Source organism: Oncorhynchus nerka, linkage group LG8 (assembly GCF_034236695.1).
Source record: "Oncorhynchus nerka isolate Pitt River linkage group LG8, Oner_Uvic_2.0, whole genome shotgun sequence".
NCBI classification, from domain to species: Eukaryota; Metazoa; Chordata; class Actinopteri; order Salmoniformes; family Salmonidae; genus Oncorhynchus; species Oncorhynchus nerka.
In genome coordinates, this window is record NC_088403.1 from 27,291,192 (window position 1) to 27,298,015 (window position 6,824).

Below are 6,824 nucleotides of genomic sequence, written 5' to 3' on the forward strand. Positions count from 1 at the left end.
GGCCCACCACAGGAGTCGCTGGTGCTCAATGAGACAAGGATATCCCAACCGACCAAGCCCTCCCTAACCCGGACAGCGCTAGGCCAATTGTGCGTCGCCCCACGGACCCCCCGGTCGCGGCCGGTTGCGACAGAGCCTGGGTGCGAACCCAGAGTCTCTGGTGGCACAGCTGGCGCTGCAGTACAGCGCCCTTAACCACTGGGCCACCCGGGAGGACAAGCCTTTCAAAGCACTTCATGGCTACCGACATGAGTGCCCTGGGAAGGTAATCATTTAGGCAGATTACCTTCACTTCCTTGGGCACAGGAACTATGGTGGTCTGCTTGAAACACGTAGGTATTACAGACAGTCAGGAAGAGGTTGAAAATGGCAGAGAACACACTTGCCAGTTGGTCCGCGCATGCTTTGAGTACAGGACCTGGTAAACTGTCTGGCCCGGCGGCTTTGTGAATGTTGACCTGCTTAAAGGTCTTGCTCACATCGGCTACCGAGAGCATTGTCACACAGTCATCCAAAACAGCGGGTGCTCTCATGTATGCTTCAGAGTTGCTTGCCTCGAAGCGAGCATAAAAGGCATTTAGCTCGGCTGGTAGGCTCGCGTCACTGGGAAGCTCGCGTCTGAGTTTCCATTTGTAGTCTATTATTATTTTCAAGCCCTGCCACATCCGACAAGCGTCAGAGCCGGCGTAGTAGGATTCAACCTTAATCCTGTATTTACGTTTTGCTTGTTTGATGGTTCGTCTGAGGGCATAGCGGGACTTCTTATAAGCGTTTCTTATTAGTTTCCCACTCCTTGAATGCGGCAGCTCTTGCCTTTTAGCACGATGCGGATGTTCCCTGTAATCCATGTCTTCTGGTTGGGATATGAATGTACGGGCACTGTGGGGACGACGTCATCGATGCGCTTATTGATGAAGCCGATGACTGAGGTTTGTGCCCCCATGGTAGTACTGTTGTCACTAAAACATATTTTATTTAAGAATGTCAACAGTTACATCCATAAGTGAGTGTGTAACATCATTATGAAGAATTATACAATGCAAATTTCCATTTTATTCCTCTTCTCTTCACTTATCTTATTTCCCTTATGGACAACAAACATTATTATTACACAACATTCATACACCTACAAAAAAATGTGATTATAATTTGATATTGCAATAGTAAATCATTGGAACGTTTAAATCTATCATAATATAAATTTGCTTCATATTTTACTTTCATAAGACAAATCAAACTATCATAACTTTAATAATATTAACTAAAATAATATTTTATTATGTATTATAAGATATATAATATGTCATGTGATTTTCTTGGCCTCTCCTGCTGCATCATCATGGCTGGTCCTCTTCATCCAGACCCACACTGACCTTAGAAAACAAACACAACACTACAAAGACTCCCAATGGAATTAGTCCATGAACACCTTACTTCATTTCCATAGTTTCAACGGGATGCAAAACCTAACAGCACACTGTACAAGGGACTCTGAACAACAGACTAAACATAAGGATGTTCATTTTGGATGAAGTTAGCAAACTCCTTTCTGATCTATGAGATATGATCAAACCAGATAAAGCCAGCAGTACTCATCGTTTTTATCAAGCATCAGAGTTTATTAATATGGGAATAGAATTGATTTATTTTACCTTTATTTAACCAGGCAAGTCAGTTAAGAACAAATTCTTATTTTCAATGACGGCCTAGGAACAGTGGGTTAACTGCCTGTTCAGGGGCCTGTTCAGGGGCAGAACGACAGATTTGTACCTTGTCAGCTCGGGGGTTTGAACTTGCAACCTTCCGGTTACAAGTCCAATGCTCTAACCACTAGGCTACCCTGCCGCCCCGAAACTTGAGATCATGTGAGAATAGTGAAATGAGTGAGGATGACATTGATTTCTGATGTGGGAGATGTAGGACTACTGTACCTGCTCCAACATCTGTTCCTTTACCACTGGGTCATTGAGGTCAGCTCCTGTGTTAGATTTCAGAGACATCCTTACAATGGTCTGCTTGATTCTCTTTTCTAGAGGGACATAGAAATGGTTACATTAGACAGCCACTCAAATGAGGTTCACCTTATTTACAATAAATAATTATTTTTTTCTTCCAATGTCCTTTAAAGGCTGTAAATGACTTTGGAACTGTGTAGTAGCAACCCTCTGTGTTCTATGTTTACCAGTATGGAACTATTATCTCATAACTGAAACCACATGATCACATATATATCTGAAAGGTGGGGAGAGAGAGGTGGCTGGAGTAGGCTACATGTAGCATCTCTGTGTCTGACATGTCACAGTGTTTGCTGCAGTGGGACTCTATTGGGGCTAAAATGCCATCCTTGTTCCTGTCTTACGACCCATAGTAACCCCAATAAGATGGCAGTCTTGTGGCCTGGCTGGTCTAGCGGTAATGCCACAGGCTCTGGCACACGTGTCTATAGGTTTGTCAGAATCAGTTAGAATCCTGCCTTTTCCTCTCTCTGTGTTCATTAAAAGATGTCAGTCTTACTTCCAGTGCAAAGGAACGGTCTCTTCAGAGAGCAGTCTGTCTTCTCCAGGGTGACGGTTTCAGTCTGCCAATGGCCCTTATGGGTCAGGGAGCAGCAGTTACTAGCACCCAGTTGAGGCTCAGACACACAGTATGGAAAGGGGTCCCCATTGGACCACTCCCACATTCTGGTAGAAGTCTTCCAGTAGAGTCTGATCCACATTTCAAACTGCCGTGTCTCTGTTATGCTTTGGAATGCTGTGTAATCCTCTTGGGTGAGGATGCTCGCTAAGTCATCTCCATTGGCTCGGCAAGCCGTCTGTGCCTCCTCCCACGTCAATGAACCTTGACCCATGTAGTATTTAAGCTCTGAGTTTAATTGTGTGCCTAAGGACAGAAAATACAATTGTCTTAAAAAAGCCCTAAAAGACATGGACATAGATGTTAAATAAATGCACCTAGACGATTGTCAAAGGATACAGTAACCCTTAAAGGTGATGTTATTTGAAATGTACTATGTACTTTACCAATATGTTAAGAATGACTACCCCCCTTCAAGTAAAGTGTTTTCATTACTTTGGAGTGGTAGGGAGAAGGGATGCAAAATAAACATACTTTTCTGGCACACAAAGTGACATGAACTTGTGCATTCTCTCAAAACCCATAGTTTTTTTTACAAGTCCATGAACAACACACTTTGCATTTGGTGTATTCCAATAGCCCAGTTTGGGCCAAAAGGCATGGTATTGGGAGTGGACCCAGACTGCGTCAGTGAGGCTCTGTGCTGACACTGCTCTCAGAGCTGCTGTCTGGTCCTCAGCATTGAAGATGGTGGCCAGTTCCTCATAGTACTCCCTGCAGAACTTCTGGGTTCCAGCCATGCTCCACCCCTCACTAACCAGAGTAAACACTGGTAGCTCTACTGCTGGGCCTGTGTGGACAGACAAAGCACTGGGGTGACTCCTCATGAAACTATAACCAAAGAAGTTCAGAACTCTTTGGGATTTTCACTAAATATATTCCATAGAATGGTCCATTGGAGGAAGGACTTCTGAAATACTCTGAATGTACAAAACATTAGGAACTTTATGTCATTACATAGAAAGATCAGGTGAATCCAGGTGAAGGCTATGGTCCCTTACTGATGTCACCTGTTTAATCCACATCCATCAGTGTAGATGAAGGAGAGGAGACGGGTTAAATAATGATTTTTAAGCCTTGAGACAATTGAGACATGGATTGTGTGTATGTGTGACGTTTAGAGGGTGAATGGGCAAGACAAAATATTGAAGTGCCTTTTGAACGGTGGTGCCAGGCACATTTGTTTGTATGTGTCTTGAGCTGTAACACTGCTGGGCTTTTTAAGATCAACAGTTTCCTGTGTGTTTCAGGAATGATCCATCACCCAAAGGACATCCAGACCATTTGACACAACTGTGGGAAGCGTTGGAGTCAACATGGGCCAGCATCCCTGTGGAACGCTATTGACACCTTGTAGATTCCATACCCCAACAAATTGAGGGTGTTTGAAGTGCCAAAGGGGGTTCAACTCATATAACTTACTCCAATACCTAAGTTCCAGACTGTGATCTCTGCTACTTTTAGAGTTATAGGATTAAAAAATCATGTTAAACAATAGTATTTCCCAAAGAGTCCATGCAACTTATGTGACTTGTTAAGGACCTTTTTACTGCTGAACTTATTTAGGTTTGCCATGACAAAGTGTTTGAATACTTATTGACTCAAGACATCTCAGCTTTTCATTTTTAATTAGTTTGTGAAAATTCCTGGAAACATTATTCCACTTTGACATGATGGGGTATAGTGTAAAGGCCGGTGACAAAGCAATCTAAATTCAATCAATTTTATATTCAGGCTGTAAAAGAACAACATTTTGAAAAAGTCAAGTAGTGTGAATACTTTCTGAAGCATCTGTTTTCTACATCCATATTAGATTTCCAGAGTGGAATCTCTACTAGTATTAGTTTTATGGGATGAATTGAAGGGATCATATATTGAAAAATGTGCCAGATCTAAACAAAAGTTTTTTTTTTAAATATTCATGGTCATATTTTTCAATATGCATAAATGTATGTAAGAAATTTGATATTGAAATCAAAATACTACTCATATTACATAGCATGCGGTAAAGCTTCATATGACACCAACTTTTACTTTGTATCACCCACAGATGAAAGTATAGAGTCCTAAAGGAGCCCTGGGTGAGGCCAAATTGTCACAAATATTCCAACTTCAGTTGCTGAAGTAAGCTTTAAGGTAGAAATGTCAAATATATGTCAACAATCCTTCCTCCAAAGGACTCTGCTATGGATGACATTTCTTGTTCTAGTTTTGTGAGCAATCACCCATGGACTGAGTGATCCACCCCTTTTTTTCAATGTTCGCCTAAAATGACATACCCAAATCTAACTGCCTGTAGCAAGGATATGCATATTCTTGATACCATTTCAAAGGAAAAACTTTGATGTTTGTGGAAATGTGAAATGAATGTAGGAGAATATAACACATTAGAACTGGTAGAAGATAATACAAAGTAAAAAACATACGTCTTTTCATATTTTTTTGTACCATCATCTTTGATCTCCCCTGTTGAACCTGTGTGGACAAATAAAGGACCTGGGGTGATTCCTCATGAAAGTAGAACCAAAAAAGTTCCGAACTTTTGGGGATTTTCGCTGCATATAATCCATAGAATGGTCCTTTTGCAGGAAGGATTGTTGACATTAAATGAGTGAACAAAACATGCTCTTTCCATAACGTAGACTGACCAGGTTAAAGCTATGATCTCTTATTGATATCACATGTTAAATCCACTTCAACCAGTGTAGATGAAGGAGAGGAGACGGGTTAAAGAAGGATTTTTAAGCCTTCAGGCAATTGAAACATGGCTTGTTTATGTGTGCCATTTAGATGGTGAAAGAGGTAATATGGTAGTAGGTGCCAGGCACACCTGTTTGAGTATGTCAATAACTGCAAAGCTGCTGGGTTTTTCAAACTCAACAGTTTCTGTGTGTATCAACAATGTGTATCACCCAACGGACATCCAGCCAACTTTACACAACTGTGGGAAGCATTGGAGTCAACATGAGCCAGCATCCTTGTGGAACGCTTTGACACCTTGTAGAGTCCCTGACCAATCGCCCTGACGAATTTAGGCTGTTCTGAGGGCAAAAGGGGGTGCGACTCATAATATACTTTACGTCCATATCAAAGTTCCAGACAGTGATCTCTGCTACTTTTAGCGTGGGATTACATTTTTATATGATATGATTGCGTAACGTGTGAGTCCATGCAACTTATTATGTAACTTGTTAATGCCATTTTTGCTCCTGAACTTATTTAGGCTTGCCAAAACAAAGTGTTTGAATATTTATTGACTCAAGACATAAACGTTTTATATTTTTTATTAATTTGTTTTAAATGAATTGATCAACATAATTCCACTTGGAGTCTTAAAGGAATCCTGAGTTAAGGCCAAAATATTTCAACTTTAGTTAGATATTTCTCAATTAAGCTTTAAGGTATAAATGTCAACTACTGTTTATTTCAACAATCCTTCCTCCAAAGGACTCTTCTATGGATGAAATTTCATTAAAAAATATATATTTTTGTCTTAGTTCTGGTAGAAATCCCCTATGAACTGATATCCATGGTTTATATTAAACTACATTGGCTTTATTTTTTTTAACCTTTATTTTACTAGGCAAGTCAGTTAAGAACAAATTCTTATTTTCAATGACAGCCCAGGAACAGTGGGTTAATTGCCTGTTCAGGGGCAGAATGACAGATTTGTACCTTGTCAGCTCGGGGATTCGAACTTGCAACCTTTCGGTTACTAGTCCAACGCTCTAACCACTAGGCTAACTGAAGTCATTTGAAGCACATGCTAATGTTGTTGGGCTAGATCACTCCGTCATCTCAATTTAGAGAACATATTAGAACATATTTATTAACAGTTGTAAGTACTATTCGTACAATAGGTTAGATTATCCTATACCTTTACTGCAGCCCTTCCTAGAGTAACCAGATATGACTCCTGGATAGATTATAATAGTTGGTTTACCATCTGAATACTTTTGATAGCAGCGGAATCTGTTTTGAAAGTTAAAGACAATACTGATGCTGTAAGGTATGCCTTTGACTTTGAATGGCCCCACAAACCGCGGCCCAGCTTCCGGCAGGGCAGGTGGAGGGGCAGGTTTCGGGTCGAGAGCCAGAGGAGGGGCCTCACTGCGGTGGCGATCGGCGCTCGCCTTCTGACACTTCACGGCCCGTTGCAGGTGCACATGAGCGGCGTCCCAGGTCTCCTC